This window comes from Apium graveolens, chromosome 7 (assembly GCF_009905375.1).
Source record: "Apium graveolens cultivar Ventura chromosome 7, ASM990537v1, whole genome shotgun sequence".
NCBI classification, from domain to species: Eukaryota; Viridiplantae; Streptophyta; class Magnoliopsida; order Apiales; family Apiaceae; genus Apium; species Apium graveolens.
The window spans coordinates 65,549,094-65,560,020 of NC_133653.1; the positions used below are offsets into that span (position 1 = coordinate 65,549,094).

The 10,927-nt window shown below is 32.2% G+C and overlaps 1 non-coding gene across 1 annotated transcript; it reads left to right on the forward strand.

Annotated features, from left to right (window-relative positions):
- The first annotated feature begins 283 nt into the window (after window positions 1-283).
- Window positions 284-390, forward strand: LOC141675783 (small nucleolar RNA R71). Its single transcript, XR_012556418.1, has one exon. It is a non-coding gene; the product is annotated as a small nucleolar RNA R71 (small nucleolar RNA).
- Window positions 391-10,927: the final 10,537 nt, after the last annotated feature.

Here is a 10,927-nt window from a genome sequence, read left to right on the forward strand (position 1 = left end):
ACCATAGCTATCTGATTGACTCTATAGGTGGCTAAAGAATTGACCTTCATAGACAGTGCTTGGAGCTGCGCTGCAATAGCTATAACTGCATCAACTTCCAGAATACCTGTTACCTTCCCAGGCATCATCCTTTGGGTTGGGTTTTGATGCTCATTTGCAGCCATAGTCTCAATAAGATTATAAGCCTCAGTATAGCTTTTGGCCCACAAGGCGCCTCCAGCTGCTGCATCGAGCATGGGCCCCCAAACCATTATAGAAACCAGTGATCACCATCCAGCCAGGCATACCATGATGTGGACACTTTCTCAGCATCTCCTTGTAGCGCTCCCAAGCTTCGCACATAGATTCTGTAGGTTGCTGCGCAAACTGAGTAAGAGCACTCCTCATAGCTGCAGTCTTCGCCATTGGATAGAACTTCACCAGAAACTTCTGTGCAAGATCTTGCCAAGTAGTGATGGACCCAGCTAGTTCAGAATATAACCAGTCCTTAGCTTTGTCCCTCAGAGAGAATGGGAAAAGCCTCAGCTTGATAGCCTCATCAGTCACACCATTATATTTGAAAGTACTACAGATCTCGACAAAATTCCGAATGTGCATGTTGGGATCTTCAATAGCAGCACCTCCAAAAGAAACAGAATTCTTCACCATCTGAATAGTGCCCGGCTTGATTTCAAAAGTGTTAGCCTGAATAGCCGGATGAAGGATACTTGACTGAATGTCATCAATTTTAGGCCGAGAAAAGTCCATAAGAGCTGGATTTTCTGAAACTATACGATCACCCATGATTACTGGTTCTTTCTGTTCACTTTCTGTATCCAAATTTTCAAAATCTATCTTCTCCGGAATACCAAGAACTTCGTCTGTCTCCTCAGCCGTATCTAAAGTCCTCTTGTGAGTACGAGAACGTGTTTGCATAAACGCTCGCTAAAGTACCTGAAACACAACCGGAAACAATAAGTAACAAGTCTTAATCAATGAGTACTAATAACCACTGATGGTAAGTACATAAACTAAAAAAAATATGCCGAGTCCCCGGCAACGGCGCCAAAAACTTGTTAAGGCGGAAACACGCGCTAATAATACTCGCAAGTATACGCGTTCACAAGTAATATAGAATACTTTCTAATTCATTCCCACAGAGACTCAGACTAATTATGTTCAATTAACACTCACTCATCAATGTATAATTACTTCTCAATGTCAAGACAATAACACTTAGATTTAATTAACTAATTATTAACTACAATTAACTACGAGAATTAAACACTTAATTGACACTTAAATTAACAATATTAAACACACATGAGATCACAACTTTATTACTACTTCCTTCAATAGTTATTGTTATTATCCTTAGCATGTAACAGTGATGATATTAATCGAACAACAGGAATCTGATAAAAGCCAACTTTCATTGTACTAATACCATTCTACCAAGCATTCGCAATTAAGATAGAAGTTGAATAGTCATCAATTATGTTGAGACCCTATATGTCTACAGAATTTGACAACATAACGATTTAAGCACAAGTTATTCCTTATAATTACACAGGGCAAGTAAAACGGTTAGAGTTACCCACTAATCATGCATACACATACATGAACCTATGCTAGCATGGCAATTTCTAAACCTCAAGATCCACTGTTACTACACAAGAGATTAACACTCTATATTATATGTTCGCGACGCACATAAGACGAATAAGCACAACCTATACTAGATATCATACAATCATCACACACTAAGGTATTAAACAACTAACTAAATAATTCCATAGCAAATCCGTTACGACCCCATGATCACGATTAGCCCATGATTGAACTCATCGTCACCATGGGTTCATATGAAAACATGATAATAACACACGAGAATAATAACTAAAACTACTTATATTAAACCAGAGTACGTCACAAGAGTAAATAGGTTCAAAGTAAAGAAAACTAGCATCCAACGTTACAACGAAATAAAGAATCACAAGAAAATATGCTTCCTCTTTGTTGCGATGTGCTAACATGGTCTTCTTCCTTATCTCCTTGCTCCTCAATTAATACTACGATTCAACACACGTGAAACGTCTCTGAAAACTACTTCTATAGGAGTCCCACAAAACCCAGCTATCTCAGAAGTTGGAAGCTCAACAGAATTAGGAGTCTAAAATAATTATTTTAAATTTCCATCCCTGAGCGGCCGCTCAGCAATCCTGAGCGGGCGCTCAGCTTCCTGAGCGGTCGCTCAGCAGAGCTGAGCGGGCGCTCAGACCCCTTCTGGAAAATGCTCTGTTTTTGCTCCCGTTCTTTGCTGTATTCTCCTCCTATCTTCCCACTTGCAATGCCAAACTCATGTCAAGGCTTATTCTTGATGAAATCTCTCCACAAATGCAAGTAAATACCCTGAAATGCACAAACACTAGAAAAACGCATCAAATACACAAAATACTTGATTTCAAGACACCAATTCAAGCCATTATAAGACGTTCTAAGTTATATAAAATGCCACTTATCAGTAATCAACACCGTCAAACTCCTTTTCTTCCCCCCCAAAAATAAATTAAAACGGAAAATATGATATGCAAATTATCTCCTCAAAACCTTGCAATATATACCTATGCGTAGGTATCGGAGCGCTGATCGTTTATATATATATAACAATTGAAATTTGGATGGACGGTTTGTGAGATATGAATTTCTGAAAATTAAATGTAAATAAATATACGGAGGAGAGAGAGCAGAGAGGGACAGAGGAGAGAGAGAATCGGCAGAAAGAGAAACTAACTAGGGGGAGGAGTGTTTGCGTGAAAGTGAGTGGAGGGGGTAAGCCAGTGAACAGGGGGTCGGTTGTGTGCGTGTTTATCCATTTTTTTAAATAATTATAAACCACAGCTTGCCAGGTATTTAGGAAGTAACCAAGAATCCAACATGTGTCCTGAATTGCCACATGTCCCCTTCTGCAGCCCGATTTTGTACCGCATTGCATGCTTTAACGAACAAACATACGGGTAAATAAAACTCGAAAAATTACCAAAATAATTTTTAAAATTCTCGGAATAATTAAAAACTAACAAAATAAAATTCTCATAATTTTTAAAGCATTTTTGAAACGCAACTTATGCCCACATTTAACGATTTAACAAACAAACGTGCGGGTGAATTTAATCCCAAAAATTTGCAAAATAATTTAAAAATTCTCAAAATAATATAAACTGTATAAAATATGATTTTCATAATTTTTGAAGTATTTCTGAAATTATTATCGAATTTAACAATAAATACAATCACAAAATCATTTAGGGATAAATAATTGATGAAATATTGTTTTCTAAATTTTACAAATCCCTATAAATCATTATTGAAATTATAAATCCATAAAAGTAATTTTAGAGACAATTTCAATATTTATGAAAATAAATTTTCAATAAAATCACTTTTAAAAGTGAAAACAAAACAATACAATTCAACATTTAATAATACAATTAATCCTCGAATCCATATAGTCACACCCAGCTAATAATAAATACAACACTCTGCTGACAGAACCATAATAAATTTTATTTATTTAATAATTCCGTAATTACACTTATATATCAGATCCGAAAATAGATTATTTAGCCTCTAAGTAAATGCAAAAAACGATCCGATTGGATAATATTTTGGATAACTATCAACATGTTTTGGATAATTATCAAAACTTTTGGATAACTATTAAAACTTTTGGATAATTATCAAGATCAGCCTTTTAATAAAACATTTTATACGAAGATAATGTTATCGAAATGGTTATTGTATCGAAAATTTTGCGCCGAGACGTGCACGGGTCAAATCGTAATCCAGATCAAAAAAGTCAAAACACAGAAAATGTCTGGAATTATCATATTATATTAGGAAGGAGTTTTTCAAAGAGTTTCGGGTTGTAAAACGCAAAAACGGTTGAAGTTGGACGATTCCCGGCTTTATAAAGTAGTTTTGTAATTATTCAGAAAATAATTATTAAATCTATAAATCGTTATAAAATCATATAACAATCCAAAAATTACCATGAAAAGACCATAATTATCTATACTTTATTTTGGACATAATAAAAATCAAAATACTTACACTTTATCACATATAAACACTCAAATATAAATATCAATCATCAGATAATTCACCAAACTTCCTATAATAATCACATAATAATTATTTATTAATAAAAATAATTACACGATATTTCCAGGATATTATAAAACAATTTCAATTTACCGATAGCAATAAGATCGGCTTTCAAATGACTTTTGAAAATAATACATTTAAGTAAATATTTTCAGAAATTAACAAAGATCGATATAACACTTGACAATTAGCACATTACCATTTAATAACACCAACTCGTCAAACAGGAATAAAATATCCACCATTTTATTCCTTCTAAATCATAAAAGCACATATATATGTATCCAAATAATAATTATAATAATTCTAAAAATACGGGATATTACAATCTACCCTCCTTATAAGGATTCCATCCTCGGAATTAGAAGAAGAGAACAGTAGGGGTCTTCTTACTAACTTTCCAACCTTGCATAAGCAACCTTTCTTAAAATCTCAAATAAAAACTTGGATTCCTTGTATAACATAATTATCTCGGGAGCTTCTTTCCACACCATCGTTCCTTCCACATACCATTTGACCAATTTCTCCGTAGAATCACTTTTACTTATATAGAGAGAAAGAACAGAGAGAAAGATAAAGAGAAAGAAAAAAGAAAGAGAGATATAAATAAAAAGAGTGATAAGTAAAGAAATAGACTGACTTTGTTATAAGCCATTGATATTTTAATCGCATTACAATCCACTGTTGTTATTGGTAATCCCATCACATAGTCTTACTTTGACTAAACTAAGATAACTCAGCCCAAATTGATTGGCATACCTTTGTATATTTGAGATAATAAAATCATGAAATTTCAAAGAGAAAAGAATTTCATATCATAACGGGTTTCCCACCATTGTGGTTACCAAAATTTGAATTGTTGAGAAAGTATTGTTGAAATGAAAGAATAACTGAGAGATCAATATGATCAAATGAACTTGGTATTGCATGTCCAAATTAAGACGCTACTAAAGGTTGTTAACCTTCTTGTAGTCACAACACACACAAGTGATGGCGTCCCATCCAACTCATATCACACAGACAGGTAGAACCTTGTCTCCCCTATAGTAAGAGTTGTTCATTTAAATCAGAATAAAAGAATACGAAAGGAATTCAAAATCCAATGAATAATCAAGAATGTCTTGTTGATGCAATCCTTGGATCAAAACTGAAAAGGTTTCCAAGCTGATATTTCTAGAGAAAAATGAAATCCAGAAAATAAGATTCTGGCACAAAATGGCTAAACGGGTGTTAGGTAAAATATCCTCTAACATATACCTCTTTTTGAGAGAGGTCAAAAGAAGTTATAGAAAGAGAAGGTATTGCCAAAGCCTTAATACTTATCTTCTATTTGAACTCTTCTGTTGACTTTTCATCTGATTCTAGATACTTCTTCATATTCTAAGGATATCGATAATCTTCATCACGTCGAATCGTAGTAGCCTCGGAAGATTCCAAAATAAAACTTTGCAACTATCATGAGTTTTTTCCAGGTAAACACAACCATCTCAAACGAATGTGTCTATATTAACTTACTCGCTGGTACTATATCCAATAGTCCAACAGGAACTCGATATGAGCTCAAGCGTCCTCACATAGCTATACACACTCCTACACACTCTCATTCTAGTTTACTATAACCTCGGCTCTGATACCAACCTATAACGCCCCCAAATCGGGGGCCAGAGGATTCGGTCATCACTATGAAACCTCAATCCAAATCAACTTGTTTAATCAATAAACAAATGCCAGCAGAAGATATTTAACATCTATAACCCCAAACTAATCCAAGATCTTTTAAGGTTACAGTTCTAGAAATAAGATATCCAAATTCCACAAATAAAATTTTCACTTTCTTTTAAAATGCTTTTCAACAAATTCCAACTCAATACTAAACCCACTAGTATAACTTCGAAAAGAAGTATACTAGGCCCAACTATACAATACACAACTATAATATAATATAATATAAACAACTTTACACAATAGAACTTACACTAGTCTGCAAATCATGGACCAACCACTTTCCAAAAGCTTCTTCATTGCTTCCTCGAATTACGCGGCTAAACAGAACAAGTTAATCCTCACTGGAGGTTAACTTTAAAAACAAGCAAGTATGAGCAAAAAAAAATGCTCAGGAAGTTCATTATAGTATATATATGGTCTTTTTGATATAAAACCGACATTCATAATTGAGCAAGACATTTAAAATTATAATTGCTGAATCAGAAAATTTAGTTAAGGAATCTCAAAATTGATTCCTAATTTGTATTAAAAATCCTTTCGATATTTTTTGTGCTTCAGCAATACATTGAATCTTGACGAGAATAAAACTCGCAAAACAGTGTATGAAAATAGTTAAAGGAACAAAAATCATAACTTGATTACGAAAATAAGTAAAACAGGTATAAACTGGATATCAACAACTAGCATGCTCTATAAAAAACGTATCATCAGTTGTGTGTTGTGTGAATACCAGAGTCCAATTTTATCATGCTATTTTCATTTATAAATCCACTGTTCCATAACTGGAACACAAAATTATCTGTTCCGTTACGGGAACCACAAAAATAAAATCAGATATATATTTGGACGAATCCTAGGGACAGCTGATCATTCTATCCCACCACAAACCTGTTCCGGAACTCAGAGACTAGCTAGGTCTCTATCATGCTGGACTAAGCGGTTCAAATAGGGTGCACAACTGACTTAGTCTCTTACGCAAACTCGTTGGGCCGTTACGGGCCATTTACGCAACCATTCAAAATCTGATCCGTTTTATCCAGTTTACAAAATCACCTATACCTATCTCTTTTAAAATATTTATATCACAGTACACTTTCCAAAACTTTTCCAATTTTAATCAAAATTTAGAGATAGGTATTTTAAGAAGTTACTTTTCCCTTAAATATAATTTTAACAAATATTTTTAAATACAGGGGATACGTAACTTAAAACGTTCTGTTCCTGTACGAGAATAAAACAACAGTTTATTCATATACGCTGAACTATAAAAGAATGGTCAGGGGTACTTGCACAAACATAATCATTTAATTCAGCGATATGTAAAACATTTATCTATTCTGAAGTGGGAATAGAGAAGAATACTTGCATAATCATAAGCGGTTTGATATGTAAAACATTGAACTATTCTGGAATGAGAATAGTGTAGAAAACTTGCCTTTGATTTTTAGCAGTTAGTCACACTCGTAGCAACGTGATTATCTCAGTCTGACATCTCAAGACATCACCGTCTTTTACTTCGCTAAATTTCCGACCTGCTGCTCATGCAGTGCTGCAACTCAATATTTTATACTATTCAACTCTACTCTTCATCCATTTTATTTGGTCCTGATCATCTTGAAAGACTCGTATCTATAATTAGAAATTAACAATTTAATCTGCTAAACGATTACTACTCGACGAACTGCGCGTCAAAACCCTATCGTCTACCCATACGATAGCCCATGCATAAAGAAGATAGTAAAATACATAACTCTTGACTCACATATGCACATAATTCACATTAAATATAAATACATAATCCACGTATCACATAATTCATATAACACATGCCTCGGTTTGTTAAAAGATTCGACTCGATACGTTTAAAACTGAAATCGGGTCAAAAATATGATTTACTGATCAATAATCGACTTAAAATGACTCGTAAAATAAGTGACCTTTTGAAAAAAAGAATTTGGGTCTCGAAAGTATTTTTAATGAAAGCAAAATATTTTTTTGAGTCTAGACGCGTTCGTTTCGTATTAAACGGACAAACGGTGTATTTATTATGAATAAAATAAAAATAAATCTAAACAAATTATAAATAATTGAATCAAATTATGATTTTGGAAAATAATAAAAGATAAAATTTGAAATTGAAATAAATATTTTAGAAAAACTTTCGAAATAACGTCTTTGTAAAACGGACTTTTCCCCAGGGTCAGAGCCCCTCAAAATCAATTCCAAACAATATGATCTAACTATACTTTAATAAAATCAATAAATTTAAAACACGCCATAGTTTATATTTGCACATATAAACACGCCATAAACAAAAAAAATGGCCAAAAGAGACTTCTACAACAACTTCTAAAAATTATGAAATAAATATATAAATACTAACATGTTATAATATACCCAAGTACAAAAGCGGAATTTCGAAATCGTTACCCAAAATAAATTTTGATCACCCCGAAGAGATTATCTGATGTCCAGAAATTATCTCCAGAAAAATCTGAAATTCATAGCCATAGAAATACACACGCTGAAATGCCATGTGGAGTAATCAACACCGTCAAACTCATTTTCTACGCCCCGAAAATAAATTTAAACGGAAAATATGCTACGCGAATTATCTCCTCAAAACCTTGCAATATATATACCTACGTGTAGGTATCGAAACGCAGATCGTTTATATATATAACAATTGAAATTTGGATGTACGGTTTCTGAGATATGAATCGGCAGAAAGTGAAACTAACTGGGGGAACAGTGTTTGCGTGAAAGTGAGGGGAGTGGGTAAGCCAGTGAAAAGGGGGTCGGTTGTGTGCGTGTTTATCTGTTTTTTTTAAGTACTTATAAACCACAGCTTGCCAGGTATTTAGGAAGTAACCGAGAATCCAACATATGTCCTGAATTGCCACATGCCCCCTTTTGCAGCCCGATTTTGTACCCCATTGCCTGCTTTAACGAACAAATATACGGGTAAATAAAACTCGAAAAATTACCAAACTAATTTTTAAATTTCTTGGAATAATTAGAAACTAAAAAATAAAATTCTCATAATTTTTAAAGCATTTTTGAAACGCAACTCATACCCGCATTTAACGATTTAACGAACAAACGTGCGGGTGAATTTAATCCCAAAAATTTCCAAAATAATTTTAAAATTCTCAAAATATTATAAACTTCATAAAATATGATTTTCGTAATTTTTGAAGCATTTCTTAATTTATTATCGCATTTAATAATAAATACAATCAGAAAAACATTTAGGGATGAATAATTGATGAAATATTGTTTTCTAAATTTTATAAATCCCCATAAATCATTATTGAAAATATAAATCCATAAAAATAATTTTAGAGATAATTTCAATATTTATGAAAATAGATTTTCAATAAAATCACTTTTAAAAGTGAAAACGAAACAATACAATTCAGCATTTAATAATACAATTAATCCTCGAATCCACAGTCACACCCAGCTAATAATAAATAAAACACTCTGCTGATAGAACCATAACATCTTTTATTTATTTAATAATTCTGTAGTTACACTTATATATCGGATCCGAAAATAGATTACTTAGCCGCTGAGTAACTGCAAAAACGATCCAATTGGATAATGTTTTGGATAACTATCAACCTGTTTTGGATAATTATTAAAACTTTTGGATAACTATCAAAACTTTTGGATAACTATCAAAACTTTTGGATAATTATCAAGATCTGGCCCTTTATAAAACACTTTATACGAAGATAATGTTATCGAAATGGTTATCGTATCGAAAATTTTGCTCCGGGTAGCGCATGGGTCAAACCGTAATCAGGATCGAAAAAGTCAAAACACGAAAAATATTCGGAATTATCATATTGGGTTAGGAAGGAGTTTTCCAAATAGTTTCGGGTTGTAAAACGCAAAAACGGTTGAAGTTGGACAATTCCCGACTTTATAAAATAGTTTTGTAATTATTCAGAAAATAATTATTAAATCTATAAATTATTGTAAAATCATATAACAATTCAAAAATTACCATAAAAAGACCATAATTATCTATACTTTATTATGGACACTATAAGAATCAAAATACTTACACTTTATCAAATATAAACACCCAAATATAAATATCAATTATCAGATAATTCACCAAAATTTCCATAATAATCACATAATAATGATTTATTAATTAAAATAATTACACGATATTTCCCGGATATTACAAAACAATTTCAGTTTACCGATATCAATAAGATCAGCTTTCAAATAACTTTTTAAAATAATACATTTAAGTAAATATTTCAGAAATTAACAAGGATCGATATAACACTTAACAATTAGCACATTACCATTTAATAACACCAACTCGTCAAACAGGAATAAAATATCCACCATTTTATTCCTTCTAAATCATAAAAGCATATATATATGTATCCAAATAATAATTATAATAATTCTAAAAATACGTGATATTACAAAAACTGTTTAAAAAGGCCAAAAATCTAAAGAAACACATTCACCTCCCCCCTCTGTGTTGTACTCAATATATAACAACTATGATTTTTGATATTTTAGATTTATATATGTTTGTATTTAAATTTCATCTTTTTGTTATAGATGACGTTTTGTTATACAGCCGACCCAAAATGAAATTGTTTAAGACAGTGGTTGTTATTAGTTGACATGATCTTTTTAATTAAAAAAGATTGACAAACTAAAGTTGTAGCTTCTCATTTCAATGGTAGGCAACTTATAGTAGAATTGGTATCCTGTACTTTATTTAATAAATCAAAAAGTTAATAGTAGTTGGGGATTAAAATTTTATGACTATGGTCACATTGGAATCAATTTAAGAAATAAGAAGGGAGATTGTAGTTGGGGGAAGTAAATTGTTTTGACTATGATCTTTTATATTTTAGATTTTTATATATATTCATGTAACTTCCATCTTACTTGTAATAAATAACGTTTTATATACATCCGTACTAAAATGAAATTGTTTAAGGCTGTGGTTGTTTTTTTTTATAATTGCAATGGTTGTTGTTAGTTAATATGATCTTTTTAATCATAAAAGTTT